The sequence below is a fragment of the Dryobates pubescens genome, chromosome 3 (genome assembly GCF_014839835.1).
Source record: "Dryobates pubescens isolate bDryPub1 chromosome 3, bDryPub1.pri, whole genome shotgun sequence".
NCBI classification, from domain to species: Eukaryota; Metazoa; Chordata; class Aves; order Piciformes; family Picidae; genus Dryobates; species Dryobates pubescens.
The window spans coordinates 46,551,658-46,579,099 of NC_071614.1; positions in this window are offsets into that span (position 1 = coordinate 46,551,658).

Genomic DNA, 27,442 nt, shown 5'->3' on the forward strand with positions numbered 1-27,442 from the left:
ACAGTGTCAGTATGAAATACAAAATATTCTTGATTCAGAATGGAGGGAGCAAGTGTGCTTTTGGGCTCTCTTCTGATTTTCATTTTGAGCGAGCCATCCTTTAGCTTGGTGGAATTTGGTGAGCAAAAGCAGAGCACACACAAGATTTAAGTATCTACTGCTCAGATGGAGGCACTGAGCACAGGAAGCCCACGGTTTGTTTTACATGCCAAATTCATCAGAACTATAAAGCATTTTTTGAAAATTATGATTTTAGTGAGTCAGACAGTGTTTACATACACAATACTAGTCTGTATGCAGACAGAGGCTGGCATTGTGCCAGATGCCTACAAATTCAGAACCCCATCCTCAGCTGGTACATATCACTGTAGCTCCATTGACTTCAATGAACTGGCGCCAGTTTACATTAACTGAGGAGCTGTTGCATTATGTGGAACAATTTCTTTTCTACCCCTTTCTTTTTCTTCCTTCCTTTCTTTCTTTCCTTCTTTCTTTCTTTCTTTCCTTCTTTCTTTCTTTCTTTCTTCCTTTCTTCCTTTCTTCCTTTCTTCCTTTCTTTCTCTTTCTTTCTCTCTCTTTCTTTCTTTCTTTCTTTCTTTCTTTCTTTCTTTCTTTCTTTCTTTCTTTCTTTCTTTCTCTTTCTTCCTTCCTTTCTTTCTTTCTTTCTTTCTTTCTTTCTATCTTTCTTTCTCCTTTCTCTTCCTTTCTCTTCCTTTCTCTTCCTTTCTTCCTTTCTTACTTTCTTCCTTTCTTCCTTTCTTCCTTCCTTCCTTTCTTTCTTCCTTTTTTCCTTTCTTCCTTTCTTTCTTCCTTTCTTCCTTTCTTCCTTCCTTTCCTTCTTTCTTTCTTCCTTTCTTCCTTTCTTCCTTTCTTCCTTTCTTCCTTTCTTCCTTCCTTCCTTTCTTCCTTCCTTCCTTCCTTTCTTTCTTCCTTTCTTTCTTTCTCTTTCTTCCTTTCTTCCTTCCTTCCTTTCCCTTCCTTCCTTCCTTCCTTCCTTCCTTCCTTCCTTCCTTCCTTCCTTCCTTCCTTCCTTCCTTCCTTCCTTCCTTCCTTCCTTCCTTCCTTCCTTCCTTCCTTCCTTCCTTCCTTCCTTCCTTCCTTCCTTCCTTCCTTCCTTCCTTCCTTCCTTCATTTCTTCCTTTCTTTCTTTCTTTCTTTCTTTCTTTCTTTCTTTCTTTCTTTCTTTCTTTCTTTCTTTCTTTCTTTCTTTCTTTCTTTCTTTCTTTCTTTCTTTCTTTCTTTCTTTCTTTCTTTCTTTCTTTCTTTTCTTTCTTTCTTTCTTTCTTTCTTTCTTTTCTTTTCTTTTCTTTTCTTTCTTTCTTTCTGTCTTTCTTTCTCTGTCTGTCTTTCTGTCTTTTAATGGAAAACCAGAAAAATGTCATTCCTGTTAGCTCAGAAGACTTCTTATTTGGAGGATCTTCCTCTTCTCTTTCAACAATATTCTTTAGATTGTTCCTGTTTCTGTTCAATTTATGATATATTCATACTAGTTTTATAAAAGTAGTGTGTTAGGGCTACCTCAGGCTTCTTGACCTACCCCTTACACAGAATTTTGTAAGTTAAAATCTCAGCACTGTAGGGTAATAATTCCTTACCCTGTCATTAATAAATGCATTGTATCATTGACATGGTATCCTGTTCACATTTTTGTGATACATAAGCACATCCCATAAGAAAGCAATTGTGTATTTTTAATCATTTCCCAGGGGCTTGTGGAAGCAGTGGCTGAAGGGAGACTGTGATCAAAAGCTGTCAAAAAATAGATTTTTCTTCTAAAGTTAATTCTTCTCAAGGCTATAAATGATACAGTGGAAGCTGCAATGGGTAATGATGTCTGAAACTGATTTTTGTCACACAGTGCTTTTGTCCAGACAAGTCCATTTATACTTTTACCTTCCAGACCTGTCCTTTCATTTAAGAATGGGTCCAACTTGGGAAAATACTTCCTTTACAAAAACATTTACCCATAGGTCCATTTTATGTCCAGTGGGCCTCACAAAAGTGAGACCTCTTTCTTTGCTGATTTGATGAAAGTGTTCTGATCTAGAAAATTGTGTGTAATAACTTAAGGGACATTTTGTGTTGTTTCTGGATTTCTGTTTAAAAATCCCTTTGGGGCTCTAAGGATCCCTTTTCAAAAGTCTTTCTTGCTTAATTGTCATATTGTTTCTTGTCCTTGAGATGAGGGGTCCTTTGGATACCTTCTCTGCTATATGCAAAAATTTATATCTTCATCTTTGCCATAACTGCTTTATACATTTTCCAGTTTTAAGCAATGAGTGTTTAGAGATGAACTTCATGTGTAATGTTGTATGACTGTCTGATTTTTTTCCCCTAATCTTTTGTTACTTGTTACCTACTCCATATTTTCTCATGCAGTCATCTTGAGTCATGAAGCCACAGTCTGGCCAGATGTCCAGAAGAGTTCTGCTCCCATTTGGGCGTTTTAATAAGTAGCCAGGTTTTGTAAAGTGCCCATTGTATGTATGAAATGAGAGTTTCTGGGTAATGTAAATTCTTGAAAATTAATGTTACATGTCTGAATTGGAGGGAAATTATTTTGAGAAGTGGGCCTATATCTGCAGTTTCAGAATTACTGATAATTCTTGTCACTACTATAACTTGTTAACTTAGGATATCAGCAGCGCTTTCCAAAGAATCTTGTTTCCCTCAAAACTAAAGACATGGAAAGAAATTCCTAGATATAGAGAGGCATGGAAAAAAAAGTAACTGTTGACAACACAACAATTCATTCATTTCCTAACATCACAGATCATGTACTGTATTTTAACTTAAACAATGAGGCCATTGTTCATATGGGAAAACAAGCGCAGTTTATGTGAAGGTTAAAAGACTGAAAAGGTTAAAGGCTGGTTTGCTTTTGGTGAGCTATGATTTGCTTCTCAGGTGAAATGTGGAGGTTCCATGTTTGACACATTTGCTGGACAGTTTGCTGAAGTGCCTAGAGAAGAGATGAGAGGCAGCAGTTTTACTGTGACTTGGTTCATCAGGATGGCCAGTCATGCTATACTGTTTCCTTGTGCTGTGTCGAGCTCTGCTGTTTTCATTTATGTTGTAAACTTTGCAGGGAAGGGATAGCCTCCTTCCTGTGTGTTTATGTGGTATCTTATTCCATGCAAACCACATATCATCCGAAAGATTTCTTTTCCTTCATAATATTTTTATACATATGAAGAGGTTTTTCAGTGTTATGAAGTGGATGCAAGGTTCCAAATCTTTGGAATATCACTGGAATTGACTACTTAGTCTGTCTTCTCCATTCTTTCAGCTGCCAGACAACTTGCAGTGGCAGGTTTATTAAGGCACTCTCTAAAGCCTGTTTCTTCAAGATACTTTGGATCAGCTCTCATAGCCCTCCAACCCCTTGGCTTTATGAGCCTCTGAGAGGAATTGTGAGGATCAATCCACAACAGGAACTACTTGTGTCACTACTGATAAAGTGATATTAAAAGTTGCAGCAGTTCTCCCTGATCAGCCCCCTAGTCATTAACTGTTTTTCTGTCTGTAATATCTTTAAATGATATTTTGTAGCCAGCCTGGAAAAAAATACTTCTTCACTAAATAGTGGTTTTGTTCTGTATTGGAATTGCAGAGTAGAACTTGCTATTCTTAATTGGAAGTGAGGTATAAAAGTGTTATTTAATCAGAGGTGTGGCAGAAGAGAATTAAAATGTAGCAATATTCATGTTTATTCTAGAGAGAACAATTTATCTTCTAAGTTGTATATGCAATAAAAATGTAGAGTAGAAGACTGTTAGCTACCAATTTTTAAATTTAGTGCTGATATTCTTTTTACAACTGTGTAAATTCCACAATCCTGTCATTAAGCTTGCAAAAACAAATGCTTACATTTTGGCACAACGAAGCAGATTTTTCTAAGTCTCGTTGTGCAGATACATGGTTTTCAGTAGTTGCTTGTACAGCCTGGCTATTAGTCACTCTGCCTTTCTCCTAAACTGGGAACTGAGAGTTCTCAGCATTTCTGAAATTCAGTCTGCGCTACTCTAGGTAATCACAGATATGTAAAAAGCTGGGTGGTTTCCAGACACAGTTTGGCATCTGGATACATCCAGCTAGCTTTACACAACACATTGTAAAAATAAGAAAATGAACTATTTAATACAACCTGATTTAGACTTGCATTCTTTCTGCTGTCATGCAGAGTAGTAGCACAATGATTTCTTTCTTTCTTTTCTAGTTGTATGTCCCAGATAATACTGTTATGTCCCACAACAGGTAAAAGCAGATAACCAGGGCTGTGGAAGCTGGTCTTACTGTGAGAGTATGATGTGAAATTTTAGTATAATCCTACTGTAGTCTACTGTTTACACAGCCTTACTGTCCTGGGACAGAGTCGCATGGATTGCAAGCATTCTTGCTATGAGGAATCTGGGTCTGACAGGAATAGCCGATTCCCAAAGCTCAGCTCTGTTTAGAAACCTGGCTTTATTATCTGAGATTATGGCAGAGAACAAACACTCCAGTTTACCACAGTTTTACCATCAAAAGAAGCTTTCTTCTAGGAGTTTGAGTTACCAAAGAGAGCATATTTTCCCAGGAATGCATGTTTGCTCCAAAGATGATGGGCAGGACTGTGCTAACAGTGCAACACTGATGAAGCTGGTTTTGCTTGAAACAGCCCCAGAGCAGGAGGCAGTGCAGCCCGTGGGATGGAGACATCTCACCAGACCACACCAGCTCAGTTGCACAGGGAAGTAGTCTGCATGTCTACATATACAACTGCATTCTGGTTAAGAAATCCTGCCAAGAGGAATTTGCAGCTTGTGAACTTCCAGTATCACTTTGGTCCTGGCCTATATCTCTACTGCACAGTGTGGGCCACAGCCATATTTAAAGGTACCCTCAGAGCCATTTACTAGGACAGAGTTTTAGGGGACATGATGCCACACAAGTAACCAGAAAACCTTTGTCTTTAAAAAATATCTGCTATTGTAAAACATCCTCTTTTGAAACAAAACCCTGTTGGTATTTATATAGTCAAGCATGCTGAGCATACACGAAGTTGAGAGGGGACTGCTGTATATCAACACACTCCATGTTTGAAACATTGCCCTTCAGCTATATTTCTGCTGGGGAACGATGACTTTGTTAGAATCATATCAATGAAAATATGGTTCCTTTTACCAGATACTCAGCCCCTACACAGCAATTACTGTCTAATGTTTATTTTGCAGTGGTTACTGAGAGCTGTTGAGTCACTGACATCTTTGTTGAGTGTCCTGGGTGGTTTTTATAGTGCCATTTGATGAAGCCAAAATCTGATTCTCAATGTCTATTGTTTTTCACGGGCTTTTAGGAAACTTTCCTTAAAAAGGCAGTGTTAACTGATTAGGGACCAGTTAGCATGGGCAGATAGAAACGCCAGAAGGGTGTGGGAAGTCTGAGTGTTGTCTTCATACACACAGAGTACAAGAGACTGAAACATTCTATGCAGATATCAAGCCTTAAATATATGCTAGGAGCATAAGCATGTTTACAGCATGATCCTTGTTGATCCTCTCTTCATTTTCAAAAATGACTAAGTGAATCAAGAACCTACATTCCATAATTTTACTGTGATGTTATGCAAAAATCCTTTGAAAAGGTGGCTTAGGATCCTAATTCAATTAGCTAATGCTGGACGTGTTAGCCATTGTGCTAAGGGAAGGATAATACTTCTAAGGTTGAGTCAAGCAATCTGGATGTAATTTTCAACTGTCACAGGGACTCTATACTGCCTTGAATCAGTCATACAGAGATGACTTGAGAAAAGGATGCAAAGGTTGCTTCTGACTGGCAGCCACGTTTTCAGTATTATGGTTTTGAAAATCCTCATTTATTTATTATGTAACCCTGAAGGTGGCTCTATTTCTGCTGATGATTTTCCCAAGATGATAATTAGGTATCTGGCCTCAGCCAGCACTGCTGGACTCTGTTGCTACCAATTTAAGGACTCATGACTCAGCTTGCAGGTGCTGAGTCCCAGCTTCCCTGTGTGTTCCCTGCATGGCCAGGGGCTCACCTCAAAGGCAGGAGTGAGATGGTTATTCACATTCAGAGATTTGGTTGCTGGTGCCTGTGAGCATTTTTAATGGAAATAGAGAGTAAGTAAATGATGTATAGAATACATAGAATAAACCAGGTTGGAAAAGACCTTCAAGATCATCGCATCCAACCCATCAACCAATCCAACACCACCTAAACAACTAACCCATGGCACCAAGCACCCCATCAAGTCTTCTCCTGAAAACCTCCAATGATGGCAACTCCACCACCTCCCCAGGCAGCCCATTCCAATGGGCAATCACTCTTTCTGTATAGAACTTTTTCCTAACATCCAGCCTGAACCTCCCCTGGTGCAACCTGAGACTGTGTCCTCTTGTCCTGGTACTGGCTGCCTGGGAGAAGAGACCAACATCCATCTGTCTACAACCTCCCTTCAGGTAGTTGTAGAGAGTAATAAGGTTACCCCTGAGTCTCCTCTTCTCCAGGCTAAGCAACCTCAGCTCCCTCAGCCTCTCCTCGTAGGGCTTGTGTTCCAAACCCCTCACCAACTTTGTTGCTCTTCTCTGGACTCGTTCCAGCAAGTCAACATCCTTCCTAAACTGAGGGGCCCAGAACTGGACACAGTACTCGAGGTGTGGCCTAACCAGTGCAGTGTACAGGGGCAGAATGACCTCCCTGCTCCTGCTGGCCACACTGTTCCTGATGCAGGCCAGGATGCCATTGTCCCTCTTGGCTGCCTGGGCACACTGCAGGCTCATGTTCAGCCTACCGTCAACCAGCACCCCCAGGTCCCTCTCTGCCTGGCTGTTCTCCAGCCACTCTGACCCCAGACTGTAGCTCTGCATGGGGTTGTTGTGGCCAATGTGCAGAACCCGGCACTTGGATATGAGTATTGTAGTGGATATGAGATGGTTACTCGTATGGTTGTTTCCATGTCCTACCCGAGTCCCAAATGTGCATTCTTGTGTCAGGGACTACTGTTGATGTAACACCACAATACCATGGGGTGGGGGGGTAATTTATTTATTTATTTATTTATTTTGAAAATCAATTAGATGCAATTATAATTACAGTCTACTGGATGCAAGTTTGTTCTGGCTGATTAGACAAGCTGAATGAGAAATTTCTTGATTGCAAAATTTTGTATCATACCACCACATGTACTGTCCATTTACACAGAAACCTCCATATTATGCTTTGTTTATTTTACAAGTCAAGTTCTATTTTTAAAATATAATGACATGCCAGTAAAACCAAGAGGAGCGTTGGTGTAGTCATTCACTCACAGCCTCCTTTTGTTGCCCTCTTTCCCCTTGGCAAATAAAACAGAAAATCCTGCCTTCTAATAGGTTCATTTGTAAACTCAAAGGATGTGGGAAAATGAGGGGCAAGTGAGGCAGCTGCATGATCAGGATTCCTGACTTGTGAAAGCAGATTTTTGGCAGTGGCAACCATGTCTTTGGTTTGTTTTGCCTTGGCTGGTCTCTAATAAAGCCCCAATTTCCTCCTTGTTCTGGCTGCTGCTAAATTGCTGATGAGTCTATAGGGCATCTTGGGGTCATCTGACTGAGGGTTTATCTCAGTTTGGCTCAGACTGTTCTTTCAGCTCCAAAGGACTGATTAGATTGTTTTTTACCTGGTTCCCTTGAACTGTTCCAGGCATGATAATCGCCAGATGCTGTTTACCAATAACTCTTAGACATTTCTGGTGACTTGCAAGTGACATCCACTGCTAGGATTCCCCACTGTGGTTTCCTCCATTCTTTTGCATTCCAGTCAAGATGTGGTGCCTTTCTCAAAAGGGTGCTTTCTAGCGACGACGGAGGTTATTGGAATCAATACGGCTGACCAATATGATCGGTACTGATCCTTTATTGTTCCAGTATTGCAGGCCTATGGCGCAGGCCTATGGTGAGAGCATGGCACAGCAAAGTAAAGCATGGAAAGAGAAGAGATAGGACAGGCAGAAGAAGTGCGTAGCAAGGGAAACTACAACTTATATAAACTCAGGGTGCCTTGTTGGCATGGGCTCATTGGTTCCCTATGAGTGACCACACATCACACTATTATAGATTATTGGTCCAACTACTGATGACACACGAGGTTTGTTGATGCAGGTGCGTGTCCTGTTGTCCCGAGATAACTCACTATGTTTCTAGCTACCAGCGTCTTGCTTTAGTTACAGTGCTGCAGGCACAGCACTGTTTTGGTACACTGCTCGCTGGCTCTGCACTTATGCTGAGCATGGCCTACCACCATGTCAGGCTCTAGGCCTGCACTGCCAGATTGCTCACACCGCTCGTCGCTGGCATTGCCACAGTGCTTGGCTGAACTGAGAGCTATAGGACTGATGTTTGAGTCACTGGCTGAAACAGTAATACAGTGCTCTTCCGCAGTGATATAATTTAGGTTTCTTTGGTGCTAAGTACAAGAGGGCCTGCTGATGTGATTTTTAGGAAATGCTGGAGATCTGACAGGGGAAGTCTAAGATCAGCACTCCAGAAAACTTCCAGCAGGGCCCTCTCAAGGACAAGCAATGCACACCTGGATCAACCTGTGCGGTAACATGCCTTTATGAGGGTTACCCCATAGAAGTTGATGCTCAACAAATCTGTATTTGTGCGGGTTTAGTTTCTGTGGCAGACTAAAGCAATTGTGTGCTTGCCCAGCTCCAGTTAGTGTGGGCATTTTCCTTGTGGAACAACCACACATTTCAGAAACTGACACAATATGATTGCTGTATTCAGCAGCCAAGGCTTCTTGGAGTTGCAAAGGACCATCCATTGCAAAGTAGCAAGAGATCATGAGAAAGTTTGTGGGTGTTTACAGGAATTTGCAAATTTCCAATTCATTTTGTGTGAGAGACTCACAAGGGCTGACATTTCCTGACCAAAAAAAGGAGGGGGATGCTGGGAGGGAAAAAAGCACTTGTCTACATTGCATTGGCAATCATCTATTAAAATTTACAGAAGGTATAGAAAGATAGTGAACAGGTCCATATGGAAAATGGGACAGATAATCACAACTCTGCACATATGCCAGATAGAGAACTGTGAGATCTTGTGGCATGCAGATATCTTGTATTGCTGTGGGTGACATCTTCAACTCGGACTTTTCAGAGATCAGGTGGTCTGTGGTGTTGGCTCCTTTTGCACATGACTAGTCTTGGATGTGAGATTAGATTCATAGTTCCCAAGTTCAAACCTCAGCACACTACACACCCACAGATTCCCACAGTTTTGTCCTACAAAATGTCTCCTGTAACAGAAATCTCTCAGTTCTTGTGTGCTTTCTGTTTAGACTGTTGCAATGAAGAGCTTTGTTCTGGACAGAAGACTGAACGTAGCTTTTCCCACCTGTGACTGTGGTTCTTGTGTGCTAAACCTTGAAGTAACCAAGTGTTACTACGTGCTGCCCCTTCACTCTTAGTCACAGCAGGACCTTCACTACAACTGCAACTCTGAATTTCATGGCAAATGTTTCAGTCCTTTTTGCCCCACTTCCTCAGCTGTTCTTGTGAGAATGAGTGGAGGAGGTTTTGCTCACATTGCTGCTGGAGGAGTATCTTCAGATGAATAACAGTACAAGGGAAAAACAAAATAAAACAAAAAAACAAACCCCAAACCCCAAATATCACTTATTCTCTCTTCTTTACTCACTATTTTACTACTTGTTTTGGTTTACTTTTCTTAATTAAGAAGGGGCATGTATTTAGTGATCAATCAAAAGCTACAAATTTGGGAACCATCGATTAATGATTATAGCTTGTCAAGGTTCCTCTGTTGTAGGTGAAATACAGATGCCAGGAGGAAGACTACACTACTCTGAAAAACTTGAAATCTTAGTAAATGCAGTAGAAAATGGATGATGTGGGAAGGGAATCAAAAGTCAGATGAGTGACCTCCAGAGGAATTGACAGTAGACGTGCGAGTCTTATTTGTGAAACTCTGTCTCTGTATCTTTTTCACATGATTTTGCTCATGTGTTTAGTCAAGTGGATCCTGTTCTTTGTGAAACATTACCTTCTCCTCAATTGAAATGCATATATAGTCCCACTGGGGCTAAAGAGACTTCTCATGTGGCTACAGTTAAGAACCATATGTGGTGTGTTGGACAGGGGTTTCTAATACACATTACAGCAGTAATTAGACTTGCTCAAAATCAAAATCAGGAAAGAAGACTTAGTTTATCCACAGCAAATAATTCAGAAAGTTTGTCACCAGTGCACTTCTGGTCTGTCTAGATATTGCTCCCAGTAATTTATCTCTATGGAAAGAACCCATCAATAAAGGCCACCCATTCTTTCCCAGTGAAGACCACCAATCCTTCAGTTGTCATGACTTCTCTGAGCCCATTGTTCCCTACTTCCTTTCTCATATAATAATTCTGACTTCCATGACCTTTCTGTCTGCTCCTCCAACATACATTTTAGAGCACCTACCACAGAAACAAAACTGAATCCCAATGATTATTGGTCTTCATTCCTTTCCCCCTAGACGGAGATGTATTTTCCTTTCACTCCATTTCCGTTTAGACTTTCTTTTCCAAATCCTTTAAACTGTCTATCTCGTCTGCCTGGTTTGCAAAGGCCTCTTGTGCTGTTACTGTGTTTTTCTCACACCCCTCTGAAAGCCACAAGGTCAAAACAATGCTTCTAATCTCATTTCAAATCCCTCATGTACTTTGTTTAGTTACTTTTTTTGTGCCATTTTTCTTGACAGACTTTTAAGTGGGGGTTTGCAGTCTCTTCTCAGGCCTTCAAGATTTGGCTTCATAGAAATCAGTAAAAAACTACCTTCAGTCAGGCCAGGATTTTATTCAGTCCTGAAAGAAGCAAGATTGTTAATACTTCTTGTTCCCACAACTCTAGAGTTTTAGTAGGCTGTACGGAATTTTAAGAATATGGAAAATATCCTAGATAGGAGTACAGGTAAGAGCAAAATTCTCTTATCCTCTTTCAGAAGGCCAAGTTTGATTTATATTTTTTTTTTCCATATATATTGAGCCACAATGAGGTTGGTTTTTTCTTTGCTTTAAATAGTACATTTGTGGGTTTTTTCTGCCTTCTTTACTTACATTGGTATATCCCAAATCCCTCTACAATTAGTGGAAACACATCCAATGAACTTAGTGTTTCGTACTCCACATGAATTCAAAAGGAAATTAAAAGGCTACCTGTGGTATATAATGCAGCTCCTTGCAAGAGCCTGAGAAGCTTTGCTTTGTTTTGTGCTGTTTGCTAGCACAAGTGAGAGAATGTCTACTTTTTAAAGATGTCCCAGGCAACCAGCACCAGAACAAGGGGACACAGTCTCAAGCTGTGCCAGGGGAGGTTTAGACTCGAAGTGAGGAAAAAGTTCTTCACTGAGCGAGTCGTTCGTCATTGGAATGGGCTGCCCAGGGAGGTGGTGGAGTCGCTGTCCCTGGAGGTGTTCAAGGGGAGATTGGACGTGGCACTTGGTGCCATGGATTTGTCGTGAGGTCTGTTGGGACAGGTTGGACTTGATGATCCTTGGGGTCACTTCCAACCTTAGTTATACTGTGATACTGTGATACTGTGATGTAACAGTGCGCTTCCTGCTTGTGCTTCAATATCTGCGTGAGCCCTAAATCCTATTTTCTATATTAAAGTCAGAGAATGAAATACACATTTTTTTTTTCTATTTCTTGTAAAATAGCAGAAGGTGATAAAAGCCCAAATATATATGAGATTTTTTTTTTAATTAATATTTTGGGCTTCAATCTCCATTTGCTGCATTATTAGAGGACACAGTCTCAGGCTGCGCCAGGGGAGGTTCAGGCTAGATGTTAGGAAAAAGTTCTATACAGAGAGAGTGATTGCCCATTGGAATGGGCTGCCTGGGGAGGTGGTGGAGTCACCATCATTGGAGGTTTTCAGGAGAAGACTTGATGGGGTGCTTGGTGCCGTGGGTTAGTTGTTTGGGTGGTGTTGGATTGGTTGATGGGTTGGACGCGATGATCTTGAAGGTCTCTTCCAACCTGGTTTATTCTATGTATTCTATGTATTCTATGTATTAGCATTTTTCTATCTAATGCTGCAGAACATGTAGATTATAGTCCAGTTTAGATCTCTATCATAACAGTGTAGAAGAGATTGAACAGGTAATCTCTGAGTGCTGACAGAGGTAGTTAACAGAGCTGGTAACCAACACTATTTTTTTCCAATATACAGTACAATACTTATTCTGGACAATTGGTAAAAAATGTATTGTGGAGAAATAGGCACAGTTGTTGTGATCCCTCTCTGTAATGTGAACATGAGCAGGTGAGGAATTAAAAAAAACCCAATAATAAAATTTGCACGCTATTTGGCAGGACTGTTCTTTTGTAACAGGAAACTTACTCTTAACTAGAGCTGTGTATGGGACACCAGGCACTCAAAAGTTGATTTTGTTGCATTAACTGTGCCCCAGGGGGTTGCTGATCAGTTAGGAGGATCAACAGAAGAAACAATAAAACATTTTTATTAGCCTTGAAGTCAGACCAGTGGGAATTGTTCCGAGAAGGGCCTACCCTAGATCTTTTTCATAGACTCACTTCCTCCTAGCTATTTGATAACAAGAGAAATAAAAAAACAATCAAATGGAGGAGGAGAGAGCAAAAAACTTACCTCTTGTTAATTACAGAGACAGATGTTTTGGAAGTGTCAAATTGGCAGCTCCTATCATTTCTATCAACTATTGAATGTAAGTGGTTGCAGACATGTCTCTGTCGGGAAACTTTAAGAGCAAGATGAAGTGTGTAAGCACACAAAGATGATACTGCTCTTTGGACCTGAGCTGTAATTTGTCAATGCCACCCTGTCATCAATGAAACATTTTTTGCAGCTGTTGACTTAGTTGAATTTTGAATTACTATCTTCCATATCAGTCGAGAAACCTACCTTATGGGTACCTCTGTATAATTTCTTGACCTTTATTTTTAGGCACAGCCATCAGAATTTCAAGGCAATAAAGTTAATCTAACCCTATGTCACTACTCTCTCCAGTATCTTTGCAGACTGAAAATAGACCCAAACTATTTCTCACTAAATATGCTGGTCAAAAACCTGGAAATACCACAGCTGATGAGCTGGTGACAGGTTAGGCCAGTTTGTGGTCATTTTTCCTATAATTGCCAGTCATTGACTTCCCTACTGTCAAGGTCACCAGAAAGCTATGGAAAACTTTAGCCCCAAATGCTGAGATTACTGCCTTTTTGTGCTATTTCTTGAAGGAAAAAAAAATAATGCAAAAGTGTCAAGAACTTTTGGAATCTCTGCCCTCAAGTCTTTTTACAAGAAACTTCTTTATTATTATTATTAGATACTGGACCAAGCTGCTTTGCAATTTTTCCACTGCTACTGACTGTAAATAGCTTCTAGCTTGTTGTTAACCCTTTTTGCTCATGACAGGCAAAACTACTTTTTATTTGCTGAGCATAATGAGAGAAACAGATAAGCTGAGAATGTAAGGCTGCATCTGAAACAGAGATCTTGTGTGTGGAAACTGTGTTTATGAACTCCTCTGCTAACATTCTCATTCCTGACTCCCCTCAGAGAGCAGAAATATTTTTATCAGCTAGAACATTTTGGGAAATACATCCATGGTAATGCTGGATTTGGTCTTGTGCTTTCTGAAGTAAATGACAATGTTCTTGTTAGCCTTTGGGAAATAGCTATGCTCTGCATAGATTGTCCTGGAAACACATTAGTATATATTTGATAGCTCCAAGCCAGAAATATGTAGCTCTAAATTCATTTCCTACACATTTCTGGTTGTCTAAAGACAGCAGACATGACTGGGGCATGTAGACACTATCAAAGAAAAAGTGATAATAGGAATAAAAATATTAATAGATGTTGAGGAAAGATGTTGAGCTTTTTTTTTTTTTAGCTATTACTGAGAGGGAAATTTCCTAGCCCCGTGTTTTCCCTTTTGGAATGATGCTGACGTCATATTCCAGTCTTGATACCTAAATCTTCTGTCATGACTTCACTACAGAGTTGGACTCTCCATGAGAATTTTCAGATCCCTTTATGGACAGTAAAGACAATGGAAATATAGGAGAGAAGTACATTCTTCAGTGGGTGATAATTTGGAATGTAAAGATTCCAAAATCAAAGATTCTGAGCTACCAAATGCAAGAAATCCTATGTACCTGCCAGGCTGCCAATGAACAGAGCTGTGTTTCAAATGCTCCACTCATGAATCTGAAGAGTGGCCCTATGATGGAGATGGAAAATGTAGATTTCCATTAAAGGGCAGGTTGTATCTGTTTGTTTTTTTTTATACAGAGCAACATAAGCATCTCTTCTATGAACTTTAGAATTTTATTGTCACGTTACAGAGGGACCTCGACCAACTGGACAGATGGGCAGAGTCTAATGGCATGGCATTTAACAAGTCCAAGTGCCGGGTGCTGCACTTTGGCCACAGCAACTCCATGCAGAGCTACAGGCTGGGGTCAGAGTGGCTGGAGAGCTGCCAAACAGAGAGGGACCTGGGGGTGCTGATTGACAGCCGCCTAAACATGAGCCAGCAGTGTGCCCAGGTGGCCAAGAGGGCCAATGGCATCCTGGCCTGTATTAGGAATAGTGTGGCCAGCAGGAGCAGGGAGGTCATTGTGCCCCTGTACTCTGCATTGGTTAGGCCACACCTTGAGTCCTGTGTCCAGTTCTGGGCCCCTCAGTTTAAGAAGGACATCGAGACACTTGAACGTGTCCAGAGAAGGGCAACAAGGCTGGGGAGAGGCCTTGAGCACAAGCCCTATGAGGAGAGGCTGAGGGAGCTGGGATTGTTTAGCCTGGAGAAGAGAAGGCTCAGGGGTGACCTCATTGCCCTTTACAACTACCTGAAAGGTGGTTGTAGACAGGAAGGGGTTGGTCTCTTCTCCCAGGCAACCAGCACCAGAACAAGGGGACACAGTCTCAAGCTGCGCCAGGGGAGGTTTAGACTCAAGGTGAGGAAAAAGTTCTTCACTGAGCGAGTCGTTCGTCATTGGAATGGGCTGCCCAGGGAGGTGGTGGAGTCACCGTCCCTGGAGGTGTTCAAGGGGAGATTGGACGTGGCACTTGGTGCCATGGTCTAGTTGTGAGGTCTGTTGGGACAGGTTGGACTTGATGATCCTTGGGGTCTCTCCCAACCTTAGTTATACTGTAATACTGTGATAAGAACTCTTACCAGAGAAATATGTCATGAAGTGGATTGATTTTAAATCAGTCTTATTCACATTGATGCCATGTAGAAGAGCAAGGGTTTATACTTCTCTTGCTTTGCCACAATAGAGGGGATAGAAGTGGTTGCTATGACCATTCAAAAATATTTGCACTGAAAAGATACCTAGGTACTATTTCATTTTGTTGTTTTTGATTTGTGGGTTTGTTGGGGTTTTTGTTGGTTTGTTGTGGTGGGGTTTTTTGTTTGTTTGGGGGATTTTGGTTGGTTAGTTGGTTTTAAATGGGAACTATGGCACAGAGGTGCTGGCCTATAATGTTCATTAGGTATTTAAAATGTATTTGAGCTTTTTGGCCAGACAGAATTCACAGTTGGCAGGAGGTCACTCAGGAACCTTTTGGCAGAGCTGAAAAGTGGTTTGAGCCTCTGTATGGTTCCTGGAGAAAGAGTCTAGCTTTTCACTTCTCTTCTGGGTGTTGAATAATATTCTCCATTTCAGTGCCCACTGAAGCCACCAGAACCTGACTACTGGCTTGAATGAAAATTAGGTCATGTATCAGAAGGATGAGTAGTTGTATTATCACAGAAGTTATTTGACCAGTACTTACTTATCCTGGCTAGTAAGATGGTCATTAGAGTTATACATATGACTTATTCAGGTTGTAAGTATCCGTGGTGGAATTCTTTATGGTTTCTGTTGCAACTAACTAACTGCTTTAGTTGCATTATTGTTTGTTTATTTTTGCAACTCATTTTGTCAGCTATCTCCACCATGAGGAGAGAATCAAGACCTCGTTAGGCTGTTTTTTCTATGTCTCTGCAAGTTGTTCTCCTCCCATGCTGGTTCCATCCTTCAAGAATTGTCATGCCATCCAAAATAACTAGTCTTGCTTAGAAGCTGTGACCAAGTGCAAATATGACTAATTATTATTTATTTTTACTACTTGATGTTTTTCAGGACTTGCTCCATGGGCTTCAAATCACTGGACCTATCTCCCCAAATCACTATGACTGCAGCTGCAATACCCGGATGGATACATCCCCTGTTTACTTAATCTGGGATTGTGAAACATGCTTGCATCTCACAAACGGTAAGTGTAAGGTTCTTTGGGTTTCCATTCACCCCTTTGGCTGTGCTGCTAATAAGAAGGAGGCTGTAGTTAGTTATTCTCAAGGGTTTCTAAAATGGAAGTTGTCTGACTCTGCTGAGCCTGATGCAGCAGAACAAATCGTATTACATATTTAGGGCTCAGATAATAAGAGAAAAAAACCCAGATGGATGAAATACATGTGAAGAGGAGGGAAGGTAAAGGGAGCAAGACTGGAAAAGGTTTAGGCTGGTCAGAGGAATGAGAACCAGTCCCAAGGCAATGGTTTGCATTTCTGTCCTCCACGGAGGCAAAGGAATAAACAGGAAGAAATAAAAAATGGTAAGGTGTGTGATAGAAAGTATTCTAGAGAGAAAACTACTTGCTTTTCAAAGTTAAGTTGGAAGGCTGAGATTTGCTACTGGGAAGTTACACTATGTGCTGTGGTTTCTTCCTAATGAGTTTGCAAATCTTTCTCAAATTATTAATTCATCTTATTCATTTGAAAATAGAAAGGCAGAAGATCTTATTGTACTGCTCACCCATACATGGATATCTCAACAGAAAAGTGAGAAGGATGAAGCAAGGAAAGGAGATGGGTTTGTGTCTTGTGTTTCACTTTAAAGTCATATGTTAAAAATAATCCCTTCACATTCAGCTGCAGAAAAGGTGTCAGAATCCACAGAGGGCTATTGTGTTTGAACAAGACTGCTCAATTTGTTTTTTCATTAAGCATAATTATTTATTGCAAGACATGCAAGTACTGGTAGTATCGTCTGATTCCTGGGAGAATGGAGTGTGTTTTGCTTTGGTTCTGTTGTATTTCTCATCATCTGGGTTTAAATTCATCTCAATCACCTTTTCAATCACTTTTGCTTGTTTGTTTTCATTTTTTTTCACAAGCAGAAAGTGATGTATTTGGTATATACCTTTAAAAGCATTTTTTATCTTGCCAAAAGAACAGCAATAAGAGTACTCTTGGAAGATTCCTGTAATGGAAATGAAACAATCAACACAGAAATATGAGGAAGAAATTACACCCATTAAATACATCTAGACTGATGAATGATATGATGGCTGCCTATTCAAGTTGGAAATTTTACACATGATTGAAGCTTTATTTAGTCTAATGAAATGTGCTTCCTGAATGCTGCATCTGAGTGACGGCGTGACCTAGAGCACAAAAGAAAGTATTATGTGATTAGACTGAGATCATTCTCATTTAAAGCCATTGTGATATAATTTTAAGTTTTTAATTAGCAGCATAGACTTATGTGTCCATTGCCTCTTTTACTGCAAATACCTTTTCAGGTCTTGTCCTTCCACAGGCTTGTTTGAAACTCAGCAGGGATTAACAGCAAAAGGGCTTGGAGTTCATTGATCCTTTTATTTATCCCTCTCTCAAAGAGGTGAATGGTCAGGGGGAGAAAGCTGATCTTTCAGAATAGGCTCATCTTGTGCTGAATTCTTCATATGGTCCAAGGTACATTCTTTAAGTTTTCTTTAGCTTGGAATCCAGCTTAAATCCCTTGTTTGGCCTATGAAAATGTTACTTGTCACAGCCTTTGAATTAGTGAAATCAGAGTTTTTGTGAAGCCACTGATTCTGGATGCATTTTCTTCACCACCTTAGCTACAGCAGCTGGGATTTCTTGAGAGCTGTGGTGTTGTACTTCTTTACACCAGCTAGTCCCCAGATCTTCTACACTGCACACATCTTACCTCACTTCACCTTCACAAGCTGGGCTTTTACCTTGAATCTGTTTTGTGTACCAAGCTAGAAGGCAACTAGCCACACAGAAAACACCAGTGTTTTGATTAAAAGCTATTGAACCACATCTGACTTGTCCAACATTTAATGTGGTTCATAACAGAATTTTATGAGCTATTGAATTTTCTGGCACCATAAAATGATTTTGTTAATGGCTTTCAGCAGTTGTTATATGAAGTAATGCTAAAAAATAATGAAGAGGGAACTGAATGCAAAGGGTGAGCTTGCTTCTCGAGACCACAGTTCTTTCCTTGCTGGAGAGCATTAGTAAGGGTAAGCAAGAATTAAACTGATTCATTGTGCTCTCTTTGTGTGAGAGAACTTGCTGCAGACCCCGTACTTTTAGATGAATGTGAACCCGCTGACCTCAATCCTGAGTTTTAGCTTGTTAGTTAGGTTGACTGATGAACACTCAGGACCAGACAGATAAGCCAGACATTTAATCTATCTACTGTATGTGTTCAGTCAGACTAAAGCTTTATCAATCATTACAAACTGCATTTCAAGAGCATATTGTATAGTTTCCCATTACCACAAGTCACTGAATTTGGAACCTATAGCAACTTAACCACCTCCTTCATGAGGCAAATGAAGGTATCCATGTACCTGTAAGTACCTTATTTTGTGCCCTTATGAAAGATATGTATCTCATAGTTCCTTAGTACATTTTTACTTGCAGCCCTTAGTTAAAATTTGGGAATGCAAAAGAAGAAAGGAAAAGCCTTGATAAATTTAAAGACTATCTTAATTTGAAATTGAAGATAACTTTCTCAAATCACTTTTTATCTCACTGCATGGACATGTTCTTAAACAGCCTTTTATTTCCTTCTACAGTGAAAAGTAAAAACTTTAAAAAGTATTAAAACCACATATGTGAATTGCAGAACAAAATCCAGTGCTGAGAAAGGCAAAAGAAATGATCTTTTCTTAAGGGAGGCTTCTTCATTTTTTACCCAGTTTAATATTTTTTAAATATATTTATTCATTTAATTTTACACAACATGTGTGCTTCATTAAGGTCAAGCAGCATATTTACAGGTACAGAAGGCTACTAATTCACCTGTTCATTTGCATTACTGTATACATAAGCTAGGCTTCAGATGTGCTCAGACCTCCTTTTATTTTACTGGTACTCTGTGGATATAAGAACTGCATTTTACTGAAGGTTAACTTAGTCCTGTAACCTGTTTCTCTTAGTAACTGAATGTTGCAGTGGAAGGTCTCAACATTCATAACAGCATAATGTGGGATAATCTGTTTCTCACTGTTAGATCACCTCAGAAATTCACTGTAGTTGCTGTCAGGCTTCAGCTGCAAGATATGAGGTTTAATGACCATTCCAAAACTCACATTATCATTCTAGATTATGACAAACAGATATTCCCAACACTAAAAGAGATCTGTGACTGGAGCCTTACTAAGATGGTTGCTTACCTATGCAGGTAGCTTTCCATCATTTGGCTCCCAGGAGAGTTATGTCTTCATTATTCTTAGCCTTTGTTGTACCTTTTTGTTTTTTCCTTTTCCCTTTAGTGGCCATAGTAAGTGTCTCAAAAGTGACTGCTAAATGGCAGCATAGAACAGATTGCAGATAATACACAAGGAAGAGTTTGTATGAGAAGCTGGTGCAGCACATTTGAAGGCATGCAGCAGCAATTGTGTAAGTTACAGCTTATCAGCAGCAAATTCTTTCTTTAGTTTCCTCTCAAATTATATTTTTCTCTGGTTTATTAACTGCTCTCATGAGGCCCCACCTGGAGGACTGTGTCCAGTTCTGGAACCCCTATTACAAGAAAGATACAGACTGCTGGAATGTGTCCAGAGGAGAGCCACAAAGATGATCAGAGGGCTGGAGCATCTCTCCTATGATGACAGGCTGAGAGAGTTGGGGTTGTTCAGACTGGTGAAGAGAAGGCTCTAAGGAGACCTTATTGTGGCCTTCCATTATCTAAAGGGGGCCTACGAGAAAGCTGGGATCAGTGCTGGGCCCCATCCTCTTTAACATCTTCATTGATGATCTGGATGAGGGGGTTGAGTCAGTCATCAGCAAGTTTGCAGATGACACCAAGTTGGGAACAGATGTTAGTCAGTTAGAGGGTGGAAAGGCTCTGCAGAGGGACCTTGACCGACTGGACAGATGGGCAGAGTCCAATGGGATGGCATTTAATAAGTCTAAGTGCCGGGTGCTGCACTTTGGCCACGGCAACCCCATGCAGAGCTACAGGCTGGGGTCAGAGTGGCTGGAGAGCTGCCAAACAGAGAGGGACCTGGGGGTGCTGATTGACACCCGCCTAAACATGAGCCAGCAGTGTGCCCAGGTGGCCAAGAAGGCCAATGGCATCCTGGCCTGTATTAGGAATAGTGTGGCCAGCAGGAGCAGGGAGGTCATTGTGCCCCTGTACTCTGCATTGGTTAGGCCACACCTTGAGTCCTGTGTCCAGTTCTGGGCCCCTCAGTTTAAGAAGGACATCGAGACACTTGAACGTGTCCAGAGAAGGGCAACAAGGCTGGGGAGAGGCCTTGAGCACAGCCCTATGAGGAGAGGCTGAGGGAGCTGGGATTGTTTAGCCTGGAGAAGAGAAGGATCAGAGGCGACCTCATTGCCCTCTACAACTATGTGAAAGGTGGTTGTAGACAGGAGGGGGTTGGTCTCTTCTCCCAGGCAACCAGCACCAGAACAAGGGGACACAGTCTCAAGTTGTGTCAGGGGAGGTTTGGACTCGAGGTGAGGAGAAAGTTCTTCACTGAGCGAGTCGTTCGTCATTGGAATGGGCTGCCCAGGGAGGTGGTGGAGTCGCCGTCCCTGGAGGTGTTCAAGGGGAGATTGGACGTGGCACTTGGTGCTATGATCTAGTTGTGAGGTCTGTTGGAACAGGTTGGACTTGATGATCCTTGGGGTCTCTTCCAACCTTAGTTACTGTGATACTGTGTGATACTGTGACTTTTTAGGGTGTCAGATAGTGATAGGACTAGGGGCAATGGATCCAAGCTAGAGGAGGGGAGATTTAGATTCGATGTCAGGAAGAAGTTCTTCACCATGAGGGTGATGAGACACTGGAACAGGTTGCCTAGTGAGGTGGTGGAAGCCTCGTCCTTGGAAGTTTTTGAGGCCAGGCTGGATGTAGCTCTGGGTAACCTGATCTAGTGGAGGGTGTCCCTCTCCATGGCAGGGGGCGCTGGAACTAGATGATCCTTGGGGTCCCTTCCAACCCTGACAATTCTGTGATTATTCATTATTTTCCTAATAATTAGTGAATTCTAGGTATAATCTCTATATTCAATGGCTGGTCTAGATTTGGACCAGCCTTTGTACATTATAACCTTTCCAAAAAATGCTATTTTTAGTTGTGGTGTAGTGGCCAGCGCTGAAGAACAGCTGAGAGGGAGACATGATAATGTGTATGGGATAAATTACACATCATAAACAAATTAATTATATGATTGCTTGGCACCACAAACATGAATTTTGGGCATGACCATAATACATAATTCTATTGCCAACAATTATAATCTACTTCAGTCACAGCTTGGATGAAGAGTGCATCTTATGATGTTATGGTAAATGGACAGAATATGAATAAGCAGACACCTATGGTTTTAAGCTATATTCATGGAAATTAAGTAGTTGACTGTGGATATACTTCAGGTGCATTCAGAGTGATTTGGTTTCCCATGCTAAGTGTAGTGAATTAGTGGAATTATTTCCATGGGTTTCAGTGGACTTTTGGATTGAATCCCAGAGTCTGATCTCATACTTTACTTAGAGGATATTTTTGAGAACATACAGGCCCAGGCATCCAAGGGGCTAGCAATGCTGGAGTGATTGTAAAGGGTCACAGTAAGGCCCTTTCCTTACAAGTTAAATAACTTGCCTGGCATTGTGATGAACTTTAGGCTTGTTTCACCTGCTTAAAAATCGCACTGAAGAAGAGGTAGGGCCACATCCTTTGAAAGTCAATAGATCAGCTGGTTACAAATGTTGATCAGCTGAATAAAAGCAGGAGGTGAGACTACACTATGATTTAAGTTTTGGATTCATGGACTGTGGGAAAACTGGTTTTACAGCCTTTTAGGTTTCCTCTGCTGAAATGTGACTCTTAATCACTGTAATTTTGAATGATGCTTAAATGGTTTCTCGGACTATGTGAGCCACAGACTGACCCAAGCTTTGCCAAGGAACGAAGAGTCACTGTGCTGTTTCACAGCATGTCTCTGAGATTTGTTAGTTCTGCTTACACTCCTCAGGCCTGGGGAAATGAATGGGAAGTGGTTTCCAGGGACAGTCCACTTATTATTATGAAGAAACTCACAGCCATGGAAAAAAAAAAAAAGAAGAAAGGGGGTGGGGGGCAAATGAAACCTCCAAAACCCTTCTAATGATGCTTGTGCCGACAAAGGCATGATAATGATGAGGATGTAGTTTAAAAATATAACACAGGGGGTGTTTGTCTGTTTGTTTGTTTGTGGGGTAAAACTTGTTTCAGGAAATCCTGCATTTTAGTGGGAATCTTTCACCTTTGTGAAATGTTGCATTTTATGAATGCTGTATTATCTTTTCCAAAGGTATGAATCTGAGGGCTAATTTATGATTTGTTTATGTAAAATGGAGTTCAGTGTGCAAAGATGCTTCTTGTCTGAGCATTTTTATCACATAACTATGTAAATATTCTTATGCAAGCAGAGGCAATAATGATGGCTGAGGGCTATATACATTACAAGTAGGGAATTCCTCGTGCATTTGAATAACATATTTTAAAAGCAAGTCTGGATCTTATTTAAGAATCTACAGTGGAGTTGACACCACCTTACATCATCAGTATCTGGCCTTCTGAAATTCAGAGGACCTATTGAAAATAAAATTTGTAGTGGTGGGGTGAGTAGTGTTGTACCATAGCAAGTGAGCACAGGAATAACTGACAAGAGAATGGTACACCACAGATGAACTGGATGGTGGAAGGATTTGCTGTGTTGTAAAACACATGGGAAAAGTCCCTTCTGTTTGCCTTTTTTTTTTTAAATGGAAACCACAAGCCATGTGTTCCAGTTCCCATCAGGAAAAACAGGCTGGTTAGGCCATGTTGTGACTTTGTTGAACCAGTGATCTAAAAGCATCTGGAAAACCCCAAGAAATTAGGAACTACTCGGAAAAGAGCCAAGGAACACTGTTTATAAACCACTTGCTCAGTGTAGGGACAACTCCATTCTGGTCAAATTGTCATTCTCCCTGTTATGTATTAACAGCTGTAATGAAGGACATCAAAAGTGGACAAAATAGATTCAGTGAAAGCATATGTCTTAATACTGATTCATTTTCCTCCCAAAACATTATGTTCAATGTTAGCACGGCAGTGACTTGTTTGAAATACCTGAACGATCTCTCTTGACAAAGCATGCAGGAGGTGTGCTTCATAGAGATTAAGGTGAACTTTCTACCATGGCAGCTGTGTTCCTCTTAAGTCAGTTTTCACCATTTCACATGGTGTTTGTTCATTGTCTTATGTCTTCCTTTTTCTAGGAACAGTGCAATTCTTTTGTGATGTTTGTTGTCAGATGTGTCCATCTGAGTGGGAGATATAAATCAGAATGGTCTGGGTTGGAAGGGACCTCCCGAGGTCATCTAGTCCAACTCCCTCTGCAGTAAGCAAGGGAAATACTTATGAAGACATTGCTTGCAGATATCTCATGCCCAGGCTGCAAGCAGTAGGTAACGTATAACTATTCTGACTCAGGAGCAATCCAGAAAGATGAACTCCTACTTCAGCTTATACTTCAGCTCCTCCTTTCCTTTTTTGCTTTCAAGGGGAGTTAAGATAAGCTTATATGCATCCCTTATGTGACACAGATAACTTCCCCTTTTACATTAAGGATGTGACTGGCATAAAGCTCCCTCTGGCTCTCCCTCTACCATGCTCACTCTAGAAGATCAAACCTCCTGCCTGCACTCTGCTAAGACCTTTGGTGCAGTATCCTAGCTAAAAATGGAGGCAATTCTCACACAACAAGAAGGAAGAAATGGAAATTTTGAAAGAGAAGGGATGGTATTATTAATTATTCAAGGGAAGTTTCTAGATTTAGATGTATATTTTGAAAAGGGAGCTGCAGTAGGTGGAATGAAAGGTCATGTGCATTTGCTTTCACTTTAATATAAACTTTGCTGTGGATCCCTTCTGCTTTCCTGCACTACTTAATAACACAGCAGTTTTGCTTGTGCAAATCTTAACGGTTAGTAATAGAGAAGTGACCAAAAAAAAAATCATTGTGAAGTATTAGTTTCAAAGGCCTTAAATCACGTAGATTGATTTTTAGATGGCTTATCTGTGATTAAGATGTGAACAGTAAACTAAGTTATCACCAGAGCCCTCGTATTGTACTGTGTATGTACTAGAGTTTCACCCTATTTGTTTTGGTGTAGTGTGTATAACTCAGACACAGCACAGGCCAGTGCATATAAAATTTCCTGTCATATCACAGTATCACAGTATCACAGTATAACCAAGGTTGGAAGAGACCCCAAGGATCATCAAGTCCAACCTGTCCCAACAGACCTCACAACTAGACCATGGCACGAAGCACCATGTCCAGTCTCCTCTTGAACACCTCCAGGGACAGTGACTCCACCACCTCCCTGGGCAGCACATTCCAATGATGAATGACTCGCTCAGTGAAGAACTTTCTCCTCACTTGGAGTCTAAACCTCCCCTGGTGCAACTTGAGACTGTGTCCCCTTGTTCTGGTGCTGGTTGCCTGGGAGAAGAGACCAACCCCTTCCTGGCTACAACCACCTTTCAGGTAGTTGTAGAGGGCAATGAGGTCACCCCTGAGCCTTCTCTTCTCCAGGCTAAACAGCTCCCAGCTCCCTCAGCCTCTCCTCATAGGGCTTGTGCTCAAGGCCTCTCCCCAGCCTTGTTGCCCTTCTCTGGACACGTTCAAGTGTCTCAATGTCCTTCTTAAACTGAGGGGCCCAGAACTGGACACAGTACTCAAGGTGTGGCCTAACCAATGCAGAGTACAGGGGCACAATGACCTCCCTGCTCCTGCTGGCCACACTATTCCTAATACAGGCCAGGATGCCATTGGCCCTCTTGGCCACCTGGGCACACTGCTGCCTCATGTTTAGGCGTGTGTCAATCAGCACCCCCAGGTCCCTCTCTGTTTGGCAGCTCTCCAGCCACTCTGACCCCAGCCTGTAGCTCTGCATGCGGTTGCCGTGGCCAAAGTGCAGCACCCGGCACTTGGACTTGTTAAATGCCATGCCATTGGCCTCTGCCCATCTGTCCAGTCGGTCGAGGTCCTTCTGCAGAGCTTTTCTACCCTCTAACTGACCAACATCTGTTCCCAACTTGGTGTCATCTGCAAACTTGCTGATGACTGACTCAATCCCCTCATCCAGATCATCAATGAAGATGTTAAAGAGGATGGGGCCCAGCACTGATCACTGGGGGACGCCACTGGTGACCGGTCGCCAGCTGGATGTGGCACCATTCACCACCACTCTCTGGGCTCGGCTCTCCAGCCAGTTCCCAACCCAGCACAGAGTGTTGTGGTCCAAACCACAAGCTGACAGCTTAGCCAGCAGTTTGCTGTGGGGGATGGTGTCAAAGGCCTTGCTGAAGTCCAGGCAGACCACATCCACAGGCCTCCCCACGTCCACCAGACGGGTCACCTGATCATAGAAGGAGATCAGGTTGGAGAGGCAGGACCTGCCCTTCCTAAATCCATGCTGGCTGGACCTGAGCCCTTGGCCATCCTTCAGGTGCACAGTTATTGCCGCCAGGATAATCTGCTCCATCACTTTCCCTGGCACTGAGGTCAGGCTGACTGGCCTGGAGTTTCCAGGTTCCTCCATCCGACCCTTCTTGTGGATGGGGACCACATTGGCCAGTTTCCAGTCATCTGGGACCTCTCCAGTGAGCCAGGACTGGAGGAAAATGATGGAGAGCGGCTTGGCCAGTTCATCTGCCAGCTCTCTCAGCACCCTAGGATAATATGTCTTGTAGTTCTTTTAGTCCCTCAGTTGCCTATGTGCTTTCGAAGCAATTCCAGTTTCTTGCCCTTTTATGCCATGGTCTGAATTGACTTTTCCACCTACTTTCTGGTTTGTCATTGTAATGGTCCTGCACCAAGCAAAATGCCAGAGACTTTGCAAAAGTGCTCTTCAAACCAAAGAGAAACAGGAGATCCTCTCAAACAGTAAGTTAACAGTATTTGAGCTTTTCTTAGAAAGAACTCATTTGTGAGTGGTAGTAAGCTATGCTAAGCTAGAAACTATTGAGAACAAGAGCTGTGGTGAAGGTTTGGTGGATAAAATGGTAGCAACCTGTGACCACAAGAATTAAGAGGAACACTTAGAAGCTACATCAGGCCAGTAGATGAGGTGCTCAAAACTACTAATAACAAAACAATCCCAAAGTTCAAATTACACTTTCACAGATTCCATTTTTACAGTCACGTGCGGTCTAAGTCTTTGGATAAAGATCTGGGTCTTCCAATTGTACAGGATTGTAAAATGGTTTGTATTGGGAAGGACCTTGGAAGTCACTTGGACCAGCCTCCTTTTTGAAGCAAGGTACATAATTAATGTCTTCACCAGAGGACTGCTTAACTGACAGAACCAAAAAAGACTAGCTTATGGCACATATATGTTCTAAAATAGTCTCCAGTGTCATGTGAGGGAAAAATGATGCAATTATTTCTCTGGTATCTTGATTTTAACCACTGGAGTGTTCTTCCAATGTTTATTTATTTATTTTAAATGTTGGTGGTTATCAAATCTCCACAGACATCAAGGTGAATTGTGGATGGTGCAGAAACTAAGTGAGCTGACCACTCTACTACTACAGGAAGGGGTTGGTCTCTTCTCCCAGGCAACCAGCACCAGAACAACGGGATGCAGTCTCAAGCTGCACCAGGGGAGGTTTAGACTCGAAGTGAAGAGAAAGTTCTTCACTGAGCGAGTCATTCGTCATTGGAATGGGCTGCCCAGGGAGGTGGTGGAGTCACCGTCCCTGGAGGTGTTCAAGGGGAGATTGGACGTGGCACTTGGTGCCATGGTCTAGTTGTGAGGTCTGTTGGGACAGGTTGGACTTGATAATCCTTGGGGTCTCTTCCAACCTTAGTTATACTGTGATACTGAGATACTTGTCGCTTTAGAAAGCTAAGCACTCAGAAGGATTGGGCATGGTATGTGCAAAACACAATCAAGTAAATGGGAATGTATCTGGGAATTAGTGTAATCTTACCTGCTGCTACTGGTGAGATAGCAATGTATTTATGTCTTGCTGATAAGACTGATAGGGTTGTTGTTTCATAGTTTTATACTCTTGCTGGAGTTTTTTACCCTAAGTATTTATCTTCAACTTCTGTATTTTCTTATGTTTTGTT